At 38.8% G+C, this 20,675-nt stretch overlaps 1 protein-coding gene across 1 annotated transcript in view; it reads left to right on the top strand.

Annotated features, from left to right (window-relative positions):
* Adgrl2 (adhesion G protein-coupled receptor L2) overlaps positions 1-20,675 on the top strand; it is a 177,174-nt gene that overhangs the window by 106,193 nt on the left and 50,306 nt on the right. The gene's annotated exons all lie outside the window — the stretch shown is intronic.

The following is a 20,675-nucleotide window of genomic DNA, read 5'->3' as shown; positions in this document are numbered from 1 at the left end:
TCACTGAGAGTTGTGAATCTCTGCTGTGACATACGAGTGCAACCTAGTTGGCACCTGGACCCTCAAGGTAATGGTGTGTGCGAGGTCAGGTAATGCTGGTCTGAGGACTTTGCTCTATTCTCACACTGCTGCTTGGCAGAGTGATAGCCAGGCTCTCTCCATTCTACTAGAGCTAGGCTGTGGCTTGTCTTTTAAAAGAGTTGTTGAACACCAAACACCAGGTTGTTGACACAAGGCGGGGAGGAGGCTCTGCCATCCATCACACATGCTGAGTCAGCTGCCTGTGTGGACAGCACATTTGGTTCCATTGCTACAGGCATATTCTCCATATGTGTTTTTAAAACGAAAGGTTTGATATCCGTTTCTTCCCCTTTTAAGCATTTTGAGCCTTTGTGAAGTTTGGCACAGATGCTAAAACCGCCAATTATGTGCTGAACGCTTCATTCCTTAGTGGAATTTGTTTTCACATCCTGCGATGTTTCTGATTGTTTGTTTTTATGGGACAGGGTTTAGCTGTGTTTCCAGCCCCCTTATGCGCTAGACTTACAATCATACCTGGATATGAAATTTTATTCTTCAATAACTGTTATTTAAGTTGATAAACTTATTTTCAAATATACTAATAGATATCAATTGTATATAAACTATTTAAACAAAGGAGAATACATGGAGACATGCACACAAACACACACCCGTGGCCCCGCCCCCCCCCCCCCCCCATTACTATAAGAAGTGGTAAATCTCAAAGCTCAGATGTTAGCCAGAAGAATCCATTAAAATGCAGCCACGGTTCTGGCAGACTTCATGATTATAGATTTCTGTTGGTGTGTAGTCTCCTTGACATACAAACCTCTCAGCCTTTGTATTGATCACTCAGTCTCCGTAAAGAGGCCCTGTGTCCATGTCAGTACTCTAGGAAGTCATTTTTTTATTTAATTAATACACATTTACTGATCTCTTTACAGGCAACCGTGAAGTTTATACATACCTTTCTCAGACCTGAGGTCTCTTCCATGCTAATTGTATGTTCAAAACAATAACGTTAGCTCAGCATGTGTTGTCGTCTGAGTTGATGTCTCATGGTTCGGGGGAGTTGGTGTGCTCTGCCATCAGTTTAAGTGCTTGCTGCCTGGGTTACTCAGTACAATCATGCTTTCCCATAGGATCCAAGTCGGCAGCTTCTGAGAAACTACGGTCATCCTATGCGCTGCTTATCCCAAGTGCTATTATTTAACTGTGGTGTCAGTTTTAGCAACTGTTTGTCCATTAGGATGGAACACAGATGGGACGAAAAGAAACAACTTAGCTTACCAGCTTACTGTGTCTGTGCAAAATATGCTGAGGTTATTCTCTATGTCCTGGTGGTGGCTTTCACAAAATCTCTTGCTCTTGGCTGAGTTATTTATAGACAACTACTTGGAATTCCTTCTTTGACTACAGGTTTGTGAGTTGCTACCATAGATTCTTGAATCTTAGTACAATAATACATAAAGATTACAGATTAATCCATATGTCTAATTGGACACATGCTTTGCATATCACTCACTGGTGGACAGGCCATGTCCACATCACAGAAAGGCAGGATTACTGGAAATTAAAGAAAAAAAAAAACCACTCCATGAACCATATTAAATTTTCTCAGTTTCAGTATGAGAAAGACTAATAAGTTATAAAATAGCTTATAACATAAGCCATCTAAATGTCCCTTATGTAATACCTAAGTGAATGAGGAAGAAGCAGTAGGGTCACAGCAGAGGTTCCTTTTAAAGTGAAAGTATTTCCATGGAGAGGCCCAGCCCACATTCTTATTTTCACAGATACTTGCTCATATATAGCATTTATTCCTTTCATGTTGTGTTCCTGGTTTGAATGGCGAACTGTCACTTTTTTCCCTGAGGACGCTGTGTTGCTGCTTTTTGAACGACCTCACTATCTCTGGATGAAACAGCTTCATATGTAAAGTATATAAAGAAAAAGGGAACCGGGGCTTTTCTCAGAGGATGGGTCGTTGATTCACAGTGCATAATGTACAGGAAGCCTAATGCCTCAGTCTCCTGACTGCTGGAATTACAGGTTCTCCACCCACCCCACCACCCACCACCAAGCTCATAAATGACCTTTTAATCTGAAATGGTAATGAATAAAGAAAGCTTGAAATAAATGATATCCTGTGGCATCAAGTAGGCACATAGCGTGGACATTTAACCTTGGTTGTAAAGAAAAAGGTGCTTTATATGGTAAGAGTTAATAATTTTGATTCAAATTTGGCTTTTTCTTATTTCTTCTGTTTGGTTGCTGCCCATTCCACCCCCGCCCTGCCCCATAGATTCGCTCTGCTACAGTGTAGTAGAATATACATTTCTACCAGTTTTCTGCCAGAATGTTGTTCAGATGTGTTTATAATCTGCATTACAATGCTTATATACATTGGCACTTTGAAATTTACTGTAAAATGAATGATGAGCCAGTATTATTCCAGGTAAATTGATAATTTTACATTGTTATTATCCTTGTACATTTCATGAGATTTTCAATCAACATGCGTGCGTGCGCGTGCGCGCGCACACACACACACATACACACACACACACACACACACATGAGAAACTGCCCATATTTCTTATCTTTGTTTCGTTTTTGCTTAGTGTCTTTGTGACTGTAATTTTCAGAGGTCTCCCAGGCTGGCCCTGGTTGGTCTGGAGCTCTCTATGTAGATCAAACTGGCCTTGAATCTACTGAGATCCACCTGCCTCACTTGCCCAGATACTGGGATTAAATGCATGCACCGGCCTGCCCTGGATCTGTGTTTTATTATCTGATTAGTAGTTTAACATTGGGCATTTATTGGCTAATTCTCTTAAATACAGAAAGCTAGCTCTTTAGTTATTTAAAAGCGTTTTAAGTCATCAAAAATTGTGGCTGTCCTTATTTTCTAGAAATTCTATACTAGAGGTTTTAATATAAAGACTATAATAGTAAGAACATAATCACTCAGTATTAATGTTCTGTGTTGCATGTGGGAAACATGGTGAAGAATGAATTCTCTGGTGGCATTTTACTAATATGTATTCAGTTGTCTTGCAGATTTTAAGGGCCCATCCTTCTTATGTTGCTCTGCACTTCCTTAAATATATCATACCAATTTAAATAGTTTAGTACTGTTTGATATTCTGCAATTAATTTTAGAGCTAATAATATCTGTTTTACATGTTTCTAGGCAAAATCTCATTATGAAAAAAAGCAACGCAAAAGAGACTCCATCACCTTTAGTATTGGCTAGTCCATGCAGTCAAGGGTAGCATGAAGCGAGTGCACAGAAGAGCTCTCTGAGTGTTCCTTAACATGCTGCATTCCACCAAAAACTGTGGTTTCAGGACTTACTTAACACACTGCCCACCTGTGCTAGTCAGGGCTATTACTGTGATGGATACATGAAAGGTTTTTAGGGAGAAAATAATTATTTGGCTCAGGGTTTTTAAGGTTTCAGTCCAAAGTCACCTGTTTCCATCACCTTCGTCCTGATGGGAGGCAGAGTATCATGGTGAGAGGAGTGTGGTGCACAGGAGGCCATGCTTCTCGTGGGCACTGGGAAATGCACAGCATCTCAACCTTGTCTCCCTTGGCTTTGATGCCATCCTTCACTTGTCTGTTTTACATCCTCTCTTTTGTGGTCCCTGAAAAGCAACTAAGACCATTTGAAGATTGTGTTAACTGGAAGCTTAGTTTGTGATAAGTTCAGTCTGGGTTTGGTGCAGTGTTTTTATGTCCTTTGAACTTGTGGGCTGTTCTGGTGAAGAAATAGCCTGTGGGAAATACACATGTTACTTCTTCTATATTTCCTAATAATCCTGGCATAGGTGTGCCAGGCCACACCACGGTGTAAATGTTTCCCATGCCACCTAATACAGGCGAAGGTGAAGACGAATAACACTAACAGTGTATCAAACAAGAGTCAAGCAAAATTCTGTCAGTTGTTAAATGTGTGAGACATTAAGAAGTCGTCCAGCTTTTGTTCGTTACCCCCTAGCTGTTCCCGGTTGGGGTACAGATTACACAAGGCACCTGCCAAGGGCAATAGGTAAGATTACAAATGTGACAGGCAGGCTTTGGAAAAAAGAAGCTGAAAATTAAAAAACTCCAATAATTCAATTGATTTAAAGGGCATTAATTAAATGATAGCAAAATGTTTATCCATTCAATTAAAGTGTTGAGCTAGAATAACCTATTTCTACAGCGTATGCTAAATACTATAATGGGATGGAACTTGGTGAGTTATAAGAAACTAAGAATGGTGGACTTTGGTTTTTCCCTTCTCTCCCCCTCTTCTGCTGTTTGGAGATAGCATCAGCTGTTACGCACTAATAGCCTATGTGTCAAGAACTGTGTTTTAAGTTACAAGTCTTTAGTAGTGATTTCGGTATAATCTCTAATCAAGAGATCTTTCAGAAGATGAATTTCCTGCTCCTCATTACCTTTGAAACTTGCTAGAACCATAAATCCCGAGAAGATAAGAAAATGTATACTGACTTTTAAAAGCATATTTTGTTATTTGATGAGCTTGTTCCACACATTAAATTACACCCTGATCTAGCCCTAAGATCATTGCATCATTAATTTGTGGAACTCCGCATGTGTTGTCTGGATGGAGCTAACCATGGGTTGTTATGTAAAGGAGGTCACAAGGTTTAAAGGAATATATAGGCACGTGTGTGAGGGGTGATGACTTACTGTCTGTCATAACTAATACGTGACGATTTAAGACATTTCTGTGTACACTTCCATTTATTTCAACCCTTGATGAACAGATCCTTTTTAAGCCGCAATGATGACTGAATGTGAAATGTAACCAAGATTATTTTTTATTCAAATATAATTTAAATATTCATCAAAGTGAAGTTATGCTTAAGACTGACAGAGACTATTAACATCAAAAAATATAATTAACTGCATTGGGTATCATGAAGTAGAGTTAGCCAAATAGCCGAGAGGTCTAATTGCTCTAGAGTTTGAGAAGCGACGGTTTTATTTTATGCTGTATCTGAGGAATTAATAGTAGTGTGGTTTCCTATGTGGGCCAATTAAAAGCTGCCTGTTAAGGTTCATTGCTCTATAGGAAACCCATTGACTGTCGCTTAGTAAACAGGAATGACATGTCATTGTGTCCAAGAAGATAAAATAGAATAAAAACCATGAGCTTGAGATGCACTGAAAATGGTGAGTAGACCCATGTCCTGTCACAGAGCCTTAGAGAATGCTGTGCAGTTCTCCATTCTTCCTGCTTTTCCTGGCCTGCCTCCCCTAGCCCCTCCCCCCTCCCGAATCATTGCCCTGTGAGAGGCTTCCTGGCTGATGCCCTCACAGAACCTGCCTGACATATGGGAACATAGCCCTTCTCCCGGGTGGCGCTGCTATTTAATGCCAGAGGACAGAGCTGAGGCTCAACCTCACCATCCCTCATTGTAGCTCCCCAGCTCTCCAGGTGGACAGCTTCATTTCCCAGGAGTTCAGATCCTCACTTTGCACAAACTTGTTTCTGACTTGGCTTCCCCCAACAGAGTTTGGAGTTCTTCTCCCAGCAAGCCTCTTAAAGAGCTCTACCTCAAATGTCACCTCCTGTGTTGCCCAACCAAAGGACAGTGCTGATATTACATATAAAACAAAACACACAAGGATATTGGCTACCTATGTTTTAAGTATGGGAGTGAAGTTTTAAAACTAAGCATTTGACAGCAAAGAACAACAAGAAAATTGTCTAGTTCAAGTGTAAAAATGGATTTTTTTTTCATCATTGCCGTGTCATCTCTGTTCTTTAACGAAGGACGTTATTTTGACCTTTGTGTAGCCCCTAAGCTTTTTAGCTGCGAGCAAAAAGGAACCATTCCCGATTGAACCCAGAAGATTTTGTGCTGCTGAGGATGCAGAGATTCATGACTTTTCAGGCATCCTAATGGCATTTTGACATTCATGACATTGCTGAGATAGAAGTGTGTATGGGTCAATGATAGGAGCAAGGTCCACCATGTTTCTCCTTCTTAGTAATGATGTATCAAATATGTTTAATAAATTGACCATGATTTCTAGCACAAACTATATAATGCTTGTGGACTTACTGCTTCAGCTATTATTGGTGATGGGTTTTGTTTTGTTTTCTGCTAATGCAGAGTAGATAAACCAAATCTCCTGTATGGTACAGCATGCTTCCAAACATAGATGGATGATAGGAAACAATCAGAGTAGCTTAGATGGAAAATACGCTGTAGATTGAAGGGGCACTGAGGTCTATGAGCAACTACTGCACACTGAACCTCATCCTTCCTGCGTCCTGCACCTGAGCATTGCCATCCACCATCTTCTTTGTAGCACTATAATTTCCTTTATTCCCCTTTGGCCAAGGAGCAGGGGTCTTTCAAATATCCCCCTTTTTGAGTCCTAAAAACATGCAATCATTGTGTGTGTGTATGTATTTATATTTATGTATGTGTGTATACATGTATGTTTATATACATATATGTATATACTTTGTCTTTGTTTCCAGTCATGTCTTTATTGAAATAGGTATAAGGGTTTGAGAGGCTTGTATTAACTCTGAAGCCACCAGAATTCATGCTTTTATAGCAGAGAACAGTAATACACAATTCCACATACACATTTTGTTAGTTTTTCTCTACACAGATATTGTTTGTATGTGGTTATTTTAGGGTATTATTATCTCTGTAATAGATTAGTCTATCTATCTATCTAGCCATCTATCTATCATCTCTCTCTATTTCTATCTTCTTAAGATGATGTGTCCTCTTGTGACTGAGATGTAACAGGATGCTTTCCTTGATCCACACTTTTTAAAAAGAGCTCTTTGGGTAATAGGCTGTAGACTGAATGCTTATGAGTTGTGTTCAGTTATCGAAAATGCCATCAGCAATGCCTTGTTGCTTTCTTATCAGCTACTTCCTGCTGTCAGCTTGGCACTTATTTCAATAGAAAAGGATTTGCATCCAATGTGATGCCTTATTATATGCAGCTAACACAGGGTTTTTAATTGTGCAAACACACGAGACTCCTGCGGTGGTAGTCAATTTGATAAAAGGATTAGATTATGAATATTTTGTCATGATTAAATATTACTTCTGATTTATCAGAGGTAAGCCAGTGAAATTTGTCATCTATTTATCAGTCAGATGAGACTCCATTAGATTTGAGTGTGAATCACAAAGTACCCATCTCTTTATATTGTCTCCTGAGGATTTGATGTTTTATATTCAGATGCGGGTGTTGAGGAGTGCTTTGGGCCTTCTTCCCAGCTCAGCTGACTTGTTCCATTACCCCAAGGGTCTGTGTTTCTAGCTTTGCCCTAAGATTTTTTTTTTTTTTTTTTTTTTTTTTTTTTTTATCTTCAGGGAAACAATATCTATACCTATACAAAATTTCTGCAGTTTTTTTTTTTTTTTTAAAGGAGATGACTGACATGTATCACAAGCCATTTTAGGTTGCTGAGTCCTTAACAAACAAACAAAAAGATGAAGCAGAAAATAAGAAATCCAATTTAGAAAGCACTCATTCAGTGATTACTTCTTGGTAAAAGTGGTTCTAAGCATTGTACAAATTTATAAGAAGCCTACCAGGGAGGTAAAGCTTAGGCTCCAGTAACCACTAAAGTCATATGATAAAGCAGAGCAAAACACTGAGTATTTGAGAGGTAAACTCTATTAAACAAGTAGATATGAAGTTTACTCTTTTGCTTTAGATAGTGGCCAACTGACTACAATGAAATAAAGCATAGAACATTCAGCGTGGAGCAGAATGTAAAGAATTGACAAGTAAATGCACGGACTTTATAGGTAAAGAATACAGAGGAAGATGTCTTTGAGTTCCAGTTCCACAGAAGAACTTATACTGTGGCCAGCGTGGTTTCCACTGGCTTTCTCCATCCACCCGGCCCTTTGCCATGGAGACCTTCCTTCCATGCCCAATGGAGAGTCACTGCTTAGGCCACACCGAGGTACCACCTGGAACTGGAGAAACTCAGTGGTTTTTTTGTTTTGTTTTGTTTGTTTGTTTGTTTGTTTGTTTTTTTGCCTCAGAGACTCAAGGGATCTTCTTCAGAAAGGGAGAAGTGGGTTCCAGCATGCAGCAAGTTTTATGTAGTACACTAGTGTCTAGTGTTTTTAACCACAGAGATGCTCCAGACCCTAGAGGTCTACACAAAAAAAGTAGCTGCTATGGAGATATCTTTGTTCTTTTTCTGTTGGAAATCAGTTCTGAGCCATACTGTGGAGGTGTTTTTTGTTTGGCTTTAGGGTGTGGTTTTGGTAACTTTATCAAATTCTCTTGATCTTGGATGTTTTATCTGTATTCGCGAGGGGCTATTTTAAGCAGCTATTTAAAAACTGACTTCTTGGCAGCCCTCAGTTTGAACAGTAAGTGAATGTTGGGAGAAGGGAGGCAAAGGGTGGCTTGAGGCAGAATTGAGAACCCTGCCTGGCTTCACTTATTTTTCAGTACAGTTAAATAGGCAAGATGCTTCTGTTGTTCAGATCTGACTCTAATTTGGTATCTATATTTGATGGATGTATAACTTACTCTTGGACCTATAATTAATGAACTACCAGGATAATTTATGGCAAAGAAGAGCCATGGGGGTGAAAATATTTCTTCAGTGAATAATCTTTCATAAACAAATAGTTACAAGGGAAAAAGATTTGAGGTGACCAATCTAAATCTGAGTGTAATTAAAGCAGAACATGGCAATCGAATATGTGATGGCACAGTTGCCAACATCTTTATACTATGGAAAGAGTACCCTCCATTCACACTGTGTGTCTGTATGAATGCTCCTGGAAAGATGGGATATAAATCTGATGACAAGAGGAATTGACAAAAGAAAACATGAATTTCTCCTGGTTTGGAAAACAGCATACTTGGGAGCAGAGCATAGGTGCCATGGCTCCTATAGGGTGCAAAGCTGACGTGAACAGGAGGAGACTGCTGGCCTTTGAGTTAGTCTCCTGGCAGGTTGTCTTTAGTGGAAAGCATTTCCGCCCATGGAGCTTCGACAGAGGTGTGCACACCACAGCCGTTCCTCTGCAACACTGGCTTATCAATCCGTTTGTAGTAAGACATTAAGTTGCTCACTCAGAACTTTTCACTCCTTTTTAGAACACCACATATTTTTTATACACCCTTTTGTAAACTACGACAAATATTTTATGGCCAAACATTTTAGAAGGTGGATAAAAGTAAATAAAAGACTAGTTGTAACCTAGAAGTGTTAACAGAAGTGCGTTTTTAGGAGGAAAAGTCACTCTTGGAAGTGACCTTGCACTGAGGATGAGTGAACAATGGAGCTTTCTGGCCACTTGATTAACACAGAGGGTAATAAGCACTGTACCAAAATATGAGAAACTTTCCCTCAATTTATTACTTTACCGAAAAGCCACATTCCCAAAAGTTTTAGTGCTTTATTTTTGAGCATCCAGTTTGATTCGCATGGGATGTTTATCAACATTTGTTGCCGTGTTTAATATAAATGAGATCTGTAGAAGTCGAGATTATTTATACTAGTTGTTATTAATGAGACTGGGAATATTCTATGTTCGTTATAATATTGACTAAATGACAACCTATCTAACATAAAGAGTCAAAAAAAAAAAATCTCAATGGTGTAATTTTCCTGTTTGTCAAATTTGTATACACACCTAGAGAGTAATCCTTAATGTGACGTTAAAACAGTGCCACATGCGTCTCCGACTCTGTGCTGCCCTCCAAAACTCCTTCCCCTTACAGCTTCTTTGCTTTTTTTCAAGCTCTAATTCTCCGAGTGGGTAATTAACAGACCAGCGGAGCCATTTGTGGCAAAGAAGAGCCATAAGGGTGAAAATATTTCTTCACTGAATGATCTTTCAGAAGTAAATAATTACAAAGGAAAAAGATTTGGGATGACCAATCTAAATCTGAGGATAATTAGACAGAGTGGAGCATGAACATCGAAGCACTTGGCATGTACAATTCTCACATCATAACAAAACTAATTAAATATTTAGAAACCAAAATCCCCTCACAATTTGAAGAAAAATAACCCAGGACAAAAGGGTCTGTAACTTTGGAGATAATTAGCAAGGGCTATAGGAGAAAACGACATCACAGAACAGCTCTGTGGCTCCACAAGGTCACATCCTGTTACACTGTCTCTTTTATACAGTCTGGTAACAAGTCTGCTGCTAATTTCGTCTAACTAGGGCATCCCATAGTGATTTCCCATTTCCCTTGTTAAAAATGTGACAGCTTATGCAAGTGCAAACTGTAACAGGTTAACAATACTCTTATTTTTCACAGTTTTTTAAAAAATATTAAAGGTATAAGTCTGGAGAATTTAGGTACAAAAGCAATACTTTTGAAATACTATTTTACTGTATGAATTTTTGTCCCCACTTAAATGCTCTTATTCTTTTCATTAAGTAGTTAGACCTCATGACCCTATGAATGGAGCAGTCTTAGTGGCGTGCTTTGTAAATAAATGCCTCTGATTTCGCTAATAAAAGCAAGTGCATTTGTGTTGAATGTGCATTTCTGCAAACAAGAAACTTTGTTTTGGATTAATAAGGCCCAGGGTGAGTCAAATCTCATTTGCATTAAACTGACCCCAAGGTCCAGTAAAAACTGCAAGGAGTTTCAGTGGATCCTAAAACACACAAAAAAGTTGTTTTTAGCACAGCAGTGCCACTTCAAGGTGCTTATTTTAATAATTAATATGGAATTTTAAGATAACTTTACAGCCTGCAAGATACAAAATGTATATGCTTTAGGATCTATATATGTTGTGGTTGTATTTCTTGGCACAGTGGTTTACTGTTCTTCAGACTGACTGTGGATAGTATAGCTGCTCCTGTTGTTCTTGTTTTCAACATCTACAATAAATGGAATGATAGAACCTTAGCAATGAACTTATTACATACGATTATTACATAGGCACTTACATACTGGCTGACTTACCCAGAGCTGCTTTTAAAGGGGCCCTACACTTTTCTTCCACAAAACATTAACAGTCAAATAAGACTGTAGGTATTCCTAGCACAAAAACACACACTCGTTTTTATGGATATGTATGCAGTAAGTTAGATTTTATTTTTTACAATGGCTCACATAGCGCTTTCACAGATTTGATCACAACAAACCTGAAAAACAATAGTATATTAAGACTTTTGATAACATAGCATGTAGGAGATTGAGTAGTATACAATTTTAATTACCTAGTTTTTCAAATAATTTGTCTGTGCATGGCTAGTATGCAATGCCCTAGGTTCTGGTACAGTAGCGACTCTTTCAGAAATGATTTTGAAATGCATTGAATAAGACAATATTCTGTAACTCATACAAGCAGCAGCGTAGCATGCCTAAGGAATTAAGTTCTGTGTGGAACTCTTCTGGATAGTACAAATTACAAATAAATCATGAGAACATAGCTGTGTGACAGATGGGACTATCCTGTGGAACTTTCCTTTCTTGCCATGCTAATTCCACACCATTTAATTTCCTAATGTCATGTTTACCTAGCAATTAGCTAAGCTCTCACATCATCATTAATACATATTTAAAGAAAGCAGAATCTGCTTCCATGGCACTGTGGAAGTTCAAATCATGCAAAGACATTTCATTGTAAACTTTATTTCATGGAAAAGAAAGATGATTGATTGGGCACTAATCGGCGTCCCTCCTGACCCGAGTCAGCCGTGATCTCTGTCTCCTTTTCTTGCTTGACTTGAGTACTTGGTTTACATACATGTCTTTGCATTGGCCCTCACCTGCTCCCAGATCACATGCTGTGTGGAGAAAAATGTAGTCTCAGCCTGCACTAAGAGGGACGAATGCAGGAATAATAGAACCAGACCATATAAAACGTTAGCATATGGGAGAATGATTGCAATAAATAACTAACCTATACATTAAGTGTTTATTGTTTTCTTTCATGATATGAAAGGGTTCTATCAGGCCAGGTAAACTTATTGACACAAACTTGAGTGTCTGCTGTATGTTTTTTTTTGTTTTGTTTTGTTTTGTTTTTATTTTTTGTGAATCATGCTTATTTACAAGCAGAAATAACCAGGTTAGACATTTACCATCATTTCCATCAATCAGAAACATATAGTGAAGACTTTTATCTTATGTTTATCATATGTTCACCTCCAATGAGTCTTACAAGCTTCCACATATATATATATATATATATATATATATATATATATATATATACACACACACACTAATATAAACTTATAGACATATTAATATATACTTCAAATTATATATTTAATATATTATTAAATACATATTAAATAATATGTATGTTCATATTACACACACACACACATACACACACACATGTTACTTTCTGTTTCTCATCCACTTCTCTTTGCTGCAAGGCCTCTATCTATATTTGCTTAGCCTGTGTCCTTGAATACAATGAAGTATACCATTGATGCTATTTATTTCTCGTTGTTGCTTGAAGCTCATGAATTAATGTTCATACTCCACCAATTAGATCCTTTGCAGAGATTGGGCTATATGTGCTCTGCTTGGGTAGAGTATACAATTCACCAAGGATGTGACTATACAGTTAGCCCCGTGACTGCTTATAGTTGGCCCTATGAACAAGGTAACACTTAGTATCCTAACACCTTGAAAAGCCCGTATTTCTTTTAGAAGTGAACATTTGAAGACTGAAGGTAGCTGGCAACTGGCAAGCGAGGATGGAAACAACAAGCCGATTATTGCTACTTTGTTGTAATTGAAGTTTAAAAATAGCAGATGCCAATTAGAGAAGGAAATTGTGGAAACAGTCGTCACTGAACACACACACTCAGTAAAGAACTGGACTAATTCTGCAAGATCATTTCAAATCTAAGTGAACCCGAATGCAGTTTCTGTCTGGATAATACCAAGCTACTCTGTTGAATGTTGGAGTATTTGTTCAAGTTGGTAGATTTTGCATTTTTAATCTTCCTTAGAACTGTGGTGAATAATGGCCCCTGGCAGGAGATAATGAAATTTTCTTAATTTATATTTTCAAGTAGAAGCTTCAATTGAAAATGGCATCCTATGGCCTGGAGACATAGCTCGAGTGCAGGTTCCAGGGGAGCCGCAGTAATAATGCGGTGCCATCGGTGATGGGGAACGGTGGGACAGTGAAGAAGTAATTTAAGGAAGAAAAGAAAATGCGCCAAAGCTTTATTGTAGCATATCTAATGATCTGGGGGAAGATTCCCAATGGTTTTTGGAGCATGACTGGAGAAGCTAATGTTATCTTGCCAAAACAGAAGCCTCTGCTTAATCAGCAGAACAAGACTATTGATTAAAACACCTCTCACAATAGATTACACGTGGAATCTCATCTCCATACTTTGCACTTGGTAAAGTGTAATAATGAGCATAAGATAATCAAAAGCAGAGGAGAAGCAATTTGTTGGGCATTGTACAATTCAAGATTAGCGTTGGAAAGGAAACAAGTTTGCATGGATGAGTTTAGTCTGCTTTTAAAGGTACACACAGGAATGCACACACACGGTGCAGGGATTGCACTGGGAGAGGAAAGCACGTTCTGTGCCCCTGGATTTGCAGATCTGTGTCTCCTTCCTGTAGATGGGGCATTGTTCCGGAAGCTTTCCATGTGGTAGGAATTCCTGGTTATTAGGCGTTGCACAAAGTTTGTCTTCCTTATCAACAAACTTCTAGCAGAGCAACACATTTTGTAGATGAGAAAGCTGAGTTCAGACTGGTTAGTGCACTCTCTTTATGGATTCATAGTCTGCAGGCAGGAGCTTAGTACCCATGTCTTCATTGCGTCCAGGCATGTTGTTTTGACATTCGTCTTCCCACTTCGAGTACAATCTGTACTGTGCTGTATTGTTTTTCAATACACTTATGATTAATAGCATGTAAACCAATAACTATTCTGCTTCCCCCCAATTAAAAGGCCATGTTTCTTCAATTACTCATTGTTAATTTGTGTGCAAAGTTTTTCTGAGGGTCAGTCAGAGAAGACCGAGCTGTCCTTGAACCTAATAATGCTCCTGCCTTAGCCCTTGACCACTGAGATTTCACAACTGTGCCAGGGTACACCTGTCATTTTCCAAATAATTTTGGAAAATTTTGCTTTCATAAAATACAATTTTACCAAATACACATATTTTTCTTGAGCCAATTTGATTTTGAAAGTACTGTGGATGATTTTTTTAAAAAACATCAATATCAACATTGGCTACATATAGGGGTTCAAGTGCATGTAACCACCCTATGGGTTGTGATGGCAAAGATATTTGTGAGTTTATTCATTGGAGTATTTTTAATTTTTTTCTCTTATCTATTGGGTATTCTCCTGAGCATTGGACAAGAAGTTTAAATATTTGCTACAGTTTCTTCTGATAATGAAATATATTGATACTCTTTTCTGAATAGTTAGTGATTTCAGTGTCCAATCTCAATATTTGGGTTCGCGTGTTGGTTTGTTTTAGGAAAGATAGTTTATTAGTATACTGTAATGGGGAGGAGAGTGATTTTTTTTTTTTTTTTTTTTTACAATAACTGGAGAAACACCCGCTGACTTTCTGACTTCTAAAAATTCAGGCTATGAAGATGAATATCTAGCTTAATTTCTTACATTCCACTCCTGTTGGTTTGCATGGAAAGATTAGAATAATCTTATCATTGTTCAACATAAGGTATTTTTCTGTATTTAAACCCGTTTATAACATGAAAAGCAGGATTTAGCATTTCTTCCTTTAAAAAATTTTTTATTTTGTATTTTTAGATTTCACTTTTCTGAATTTTATTCTGGAACTCAGAATTAACCCAAAGCATCATTGCCGTAGTATCTTTGTCATGCAGTGGTATGCAGGCCCTCAAAGCAGGCTGCCAGGCCCTATGCACCCCCAGCTCAGCTAAACCATGATTGGCCACACCCACTTAGCTAAGTTCTGAACGAGACGTGGGTATCTCTGTACATCTATGAATCTCATCTTGATGTCCTGAGGTTGCCAGAGGGGCTCTTCACAGGTTAGCTTTGCCTGGCTGAAGCTGTAGGTTCTGTGGTTTCATTGAAAAGAAGGCTGATCGAGGGTTCATTCTACCAGTTCCAGAAGCCAGCAAGTCTGAGATGGCCATGGTGATGGTGCAGTCAACTTTCTTCTCTGAGTTGAGAAGCACTGATCCTTTGCTGTTTTCACATCCACCACCCAGGTGGCTCCTTTGCCCTGCGAGGCCATCCTTCACTTTGAAGGCAAAAATATCACTGATTTTTTTCACAAACTGCTCCCCTTCCTCTTCAAGCTTCCTCTCATCTCTGTAAAGACAAGATTTGCCTTGAATCAGTCACCAGCAGAGCTGGTGGGAATGCCCGAAATCTGGTGTGCTCTGAATGAGCTCGTAGCTTCAGGAAAATCTATCCTGTAGAGTATGACCACCACAGCTCCTCCAAGGCCTAAATTGTGCTGCAGAGCCACCTTTGCCCCAGAACCTGCTTCTTTTGAATTTAGTGCGTTCTTCATGTGACTGATGATTCTAAGAATAAGATATGTTTAAAAAATGTTAATGTAGGGCGTTAATACAATGATCCTCTTATTCTGCTATTTTCATGTGGTGATGTTTTGAAACATTTATTATTGGATGTATCATAATTCATGTGGAAATCTCAGCTTCAGTATGATGTCCTCCATATGTATATAGAGAAAGACCTCTAGTATTGTAGTCAGGTTTGCAGCCAAAATTAGTGTAGAAACCATATAAAGTCTAGGCTTTTTGTTTAGGTCTACTGTTGCCATGCTGGGGATCAAATCTCTGGCTTCTCTGGTCTAAGGAAGTGTCCTATGCTTGAATCCTACCCTGGAGCAAGGTGATATATCACAGTAATTCACCATAAAGAACAATATACGTTAATGTTTTGAATGTTGGGAGGGGCATTTTAGCACATTTATATTTATTTTCATGGCCTCTTGCATCAGGTTATATGCTCCAAAGTTTGGTAGGCATTATTTCCTCATGAGTTCATTCCAAACCAATTCTTAGAATTGAGGCACCATGTTCACAATTAAGTCAATCTAAATACTGAGAAAAGACCAACAGTATTGTTTTATAAAATTATCTGTATTACCTTAGGCCCAGCTAGCAATTAATCAAGACACAGACCCTTGCTATATTTTAAGATAGCCTTAGTTAACCTGGGGCAGGGCAGATATCAATCCTCTACCTCCCATAGTGGGGCAGACATGGGATCGCTGTCTTAATCCCATGCCATCTGCTTTTAATAACGGCTGTCAAGCTACCTTCCATCCATAATCCTAAATACTTGTTAATGTTCTTTATCTGGGCTGGATTCTCCATCCACGCCACCAGCCATGTGCTTCTCCTCCAGCTAACTCATGGTAAAGTAACTCTTTACTTTAAGTCTCTCTCCTTTCTTCTTTTGGTGGTCTTTTTTTCCAGGACCCCCCTCTCTCTTAGCCCCACCTATCTCCTCCCCTGCTCAGGTGGGATGGCTTTTTATTAAGCAAAAGGTGGCTCAGACAGCAAGCAGTAATTAGCATCAAAATACATCAGACCATCCCCCAACACAACAGCTATAACAAATATAGTCCAGTATATATATGTTTAATATATTATATATAGTTTTAAATTACATCCACCTTTGTAATACAGCCTTTAAAATAGTCAAAAATCTTAACGTCATATTTAATGAGTGAAAGGAATTTTAATTACTAAACAATTTTAAAAGGAAAACATTCCTTTTATTCTGTCTATAAAGTAGGTGTATATGAGTCATATGCAAGTACGTCAATGTCATATTTACTTTGACTCAGCAATCGATGATTGGAAGGCCTGCTCAAAATAGGGGCAAGAGAAAAACCTGACTCCATGAGCAAGCAAGATAAATTGACATTGCAAGGTCCAGTTACGTGCTTAGATAAATCCTTCTCACTGTTTTCTGTCTAAGTTTTCATAAAATTTTATAGAGAAAAGTTGTGGTTCCCATACTTACCCCTTTATTTTTTTCTGAACTATTTAAACCTTCCATGTTTTCTTTGTTTGTCCTCTTGCTGTTTAAAACTACCCCAGAGTCTCCCAGCACTGAGCTCTCCTCTCCTGAGGGCCCATGATGATTTTCCTTTCTAAGAAGCTCCTGATGATCCCGTTCTGAGGAGCAGGCTCTGAGAGCCACTGCCTTAACTAGCTTCCCCGTTACAGAACAGCCCAAGAGCTATTATGATTACTGCCCAGGTTGCTGACAAGAGTGAAACCACAAGGTGTTCCCAAAGCATATCAGTGCTTTAATTGTTAGTGCAACAATGGTTTTGCACACATACACAGCTCCTTATTTGAAGAAAGAGAGACTCAAGCTTGATCTCCACCCTGTGTGGACACAGACTCTAGAATTATTTTCCTTTCTTGGCCTATGTTGCTTTTTCATTTCCATAGCAATGAAAATTGAAAGCCGAGCCCTTGGTTGAATTGACTTTGCAATTGTAGCCATTTCCAGTTTTACCCACAGCACACAGACTTTCCCTCATGTTGAGAGCCCGCACTGGGCATCGCTCTCATGAACCTGACTGCTGCTGCACTTGACCTCCAAAGCTTCCATTCATCTCTGAATAAAGACACTAGTGTGCACAGCTGTGATTGTCATATCCTTTCATAATTAACTTTGTGACTCTCTATTCCTTTAGCCCAAAACTACAGCTTTTCTCAATATTAATTTCTGTCTATACATACATACATATATTCATGGAAAGATATATATTTATGCTTAATTATACATTAAAAACACACGTGGAAAATTAAAATGTGAAGTGAACACTGGTGGTAAGTTGGAGGGTATGAATTTTTAAAAGTCTGATTATAATCTCATGCCTGACATTCTACACCACTGTATTGAGAATCCTTTGCATTTAGAGAATTAATAAGGTCAGAACAAGTGCTGACTTTCTTCCTCAGTGTTAGTTTGAAGCCGTAGGCTATGGTCACACGACAAACACAAAGTCCCTCAGAAACATACTAAACCTGAACAGCAAGATATATTATTTTCTAGTGTTAGTCTTTTAAGCAAACTACCATGAAAGGCTGATGTGGGCTTTCCTCAGTTTGACTTCTTGCAAACCTACTGTGAGACTGAGAAATATAAACGAGTTCAAATCCCATATCACAGTTATGTTTGTTTTCCAGATCACCTCTGTCCTTCTGGTGGGGAAAAAGTTGAGTATCTTCAATGTATTCTGTCTTAATCTCTCTCTCTGTGTCTCTGTCTGTCTCCCCCCTCTACTCTCTTTCCCTCTCTCTCACTCTGTACATATATTAATTTTAAGGAGGGGAGAGGGAGGAAGAGAGGGAGTGTCAACAAAAGGCATCAAGACATCAGATTCCCTGGGGCTGCAGTTCCAGTGGTCATGCACCTGAAATGCGTTCTCTGAACAGAGCTCAGGGCTCTGGAAGAGCAGGAAGTACTCGTAACCCTCAGCCATCTCTCCAGCACCGTCATGTACTTTATTTTTCAGAAAATGATACAAATCACAAGTCTTTTCAACCACATGGGCTTTCACTTTGTTTCCTGCGTGTTTTTAATGCTTCTCAGCCTCAGTATGAGCTCTCTCTCCTCTTCTAATCTGCTGACGTGAAAGGAGGCCTCAGTAAGAAGGGGGAAGTAATGCTATGTGAAAAGTTCATTCACTAATTGAATTGTTACTTTGTGGGGTTTCTCCCAGTATATTTAAACCCTTGGAAAAGAAAGAGCAGAATATGACTGAATGACTGTGAAATATAGACAGTGTGGGAATATGAAAAAGAATTTTAACGCGCAGGAGTTTTGCTTTTTTTCCATTCTGAGAAACGAGAGCACGCAACTTTAGGAGGATCCCTGTTGGTATAAGAGTAAGTATAAGAGAGGATATCAGAAGAAGACATGTGATGGGGACAACGGTAGGCTGAGGATTCCCAAAGATCAACCGAGATTAGGAAGCATCCAGATCTCCGATCATTATACCAGGGAAGACAAGAAATGAACCATCAGAATTATGTTTCTGTATGAGCTGAAACGTTAGATGTTGACCCATTGGAAAGTCTTAAGTCTACCCACTATTTGTGTTAAAATTTTAATACAAAATGGTTTCTGTTATTCATGTTAAAGTAATTAATTTTATTAAGTGGTGAACCATAGGCAGTTTCTTCAAACGAGTGAAAGTTTTTAAAAAAGAAAAAAAAAAACCATAGAAAGTAGAAAGCAAAGCATCATGTTGTAAGGGATACGTCACTTATAGTATCCGTGTTCTTGAAATGTATGGAGCAGGATGTCTTAAAAATAAAATACTATGTGAGTCTTTCTGAGTCTGGGTTAACTCACTCAGTATGATAATTTCTAGTTCCATCCATTTGGCCACAAATTTCAGGATTTTCTTGTTTTTAATAGCTGAGTAGTATTCTATAGTGTAAATGTACCACAGTTTCTTTATCTATTCTTCGACTGAGGGACATTTAGGTTGTTTCCAGGCTCTGGCTATTACGAACCATACTGCTATGAACATGATTGAGCATATGTCCGTGTTGTGTGGTAGAGCACCTTCTGGGTATATTCCAAGGAGTGGAAATAGAAGGATCCAGGGGGTCCTAGAAACCTACAAGAAGAACATCATGATGGGTGGATCTGGACCCAGGGGGCTCTGCTGAAGCTACTGCATCGACCAAAGACAACACATGTAGTAGATATTGAACCCCTACTTACATCTAGTGAAGGGACAGGACATTATCCACAGTTGTATGGAGAGCAGTGACTGACTCTGACATGAATTCTGGTGCCCCATATTTGACCACTTCCCCTTGGTGGGGAGGCCTGGTAGCACTCAGAGAAAGAATAGGAAGGCTACCAAGATGAGACTTGATAGGTTGTGATCATATGGTGGAAGAGGGGGTCCCCTTCTGTCACAGACCTAGGGGATGGGAATAGGGTGAAAGATGGAGGGAGGGAGGAACGGGAGGAGACAAGCAGGGGGATAAAAATTGAGATGTAATCTGAATAAATTAATAATAATTTAAAAAAAGAAAATATATTGCATTATCTTAGAGACTGAGACCAAAGTTAACTATTTTCATGTTTACAATGTATCATTTCGGTCTTATTTACAATTTATTCAATACAAAGGAGTCACTGAAGTTCATTGTAATATATTTTAAACTTAACCCTGGAGACTTTCCTGATTTACTTCTCTCTAGGACAGTCTGGGGTTCTGAGTCTCTGCAGCACCAGTGCGCTTGACCTAACATGTCTCCCTGCTGGTGTGACTCTGCTGCCCACCATCCTGGGGTTCCCCGTGCTGGAGGAGCCTGCTTCTCTCAGACTGCTTTACAGCGCTATTTTATACTTTGGCTATTTTATGCACCATATACTCTTTGGTATTCAAATTGTTGAATAAATTTTATAATAATGCCCTGGTCCTGCTTGCTTTGCTTTCTTAATGTATATACTATCAAGAAGCGTAATGAGACCCCTGCAAACATTCCATTCCACTGTGCTGTAATCAAATCAAATTATAAAAGAAATAGTCCTTGCTTTTACAAGCCTTAAGAGAAGAACATCTGGGCCCATTTATGGAACTTAAGCAGCGTCCTTGCCTGGAATTCCTGTACCATTGGTGACTTAATGACGGTGA

The sequence above is a fragment of the Acomys russatus genome, chromosome 23 (genome assembly GCF_903995435.1).
Source record: "Acomys russatus chromosome 23, mAcoRus1.1, whole genome shotgun sequence".
Lineage (NCBI taxonomy): Eukaryota > Metazoa > Chordata > Mammalia > Rodentia > Muridae > Acomys > Acomys russatus.
The sequence above is the reverse complement of the archived record's forward strand: the minus strand, read 5'-3'. Positions and strand labels throughout refer to the sequence as shown.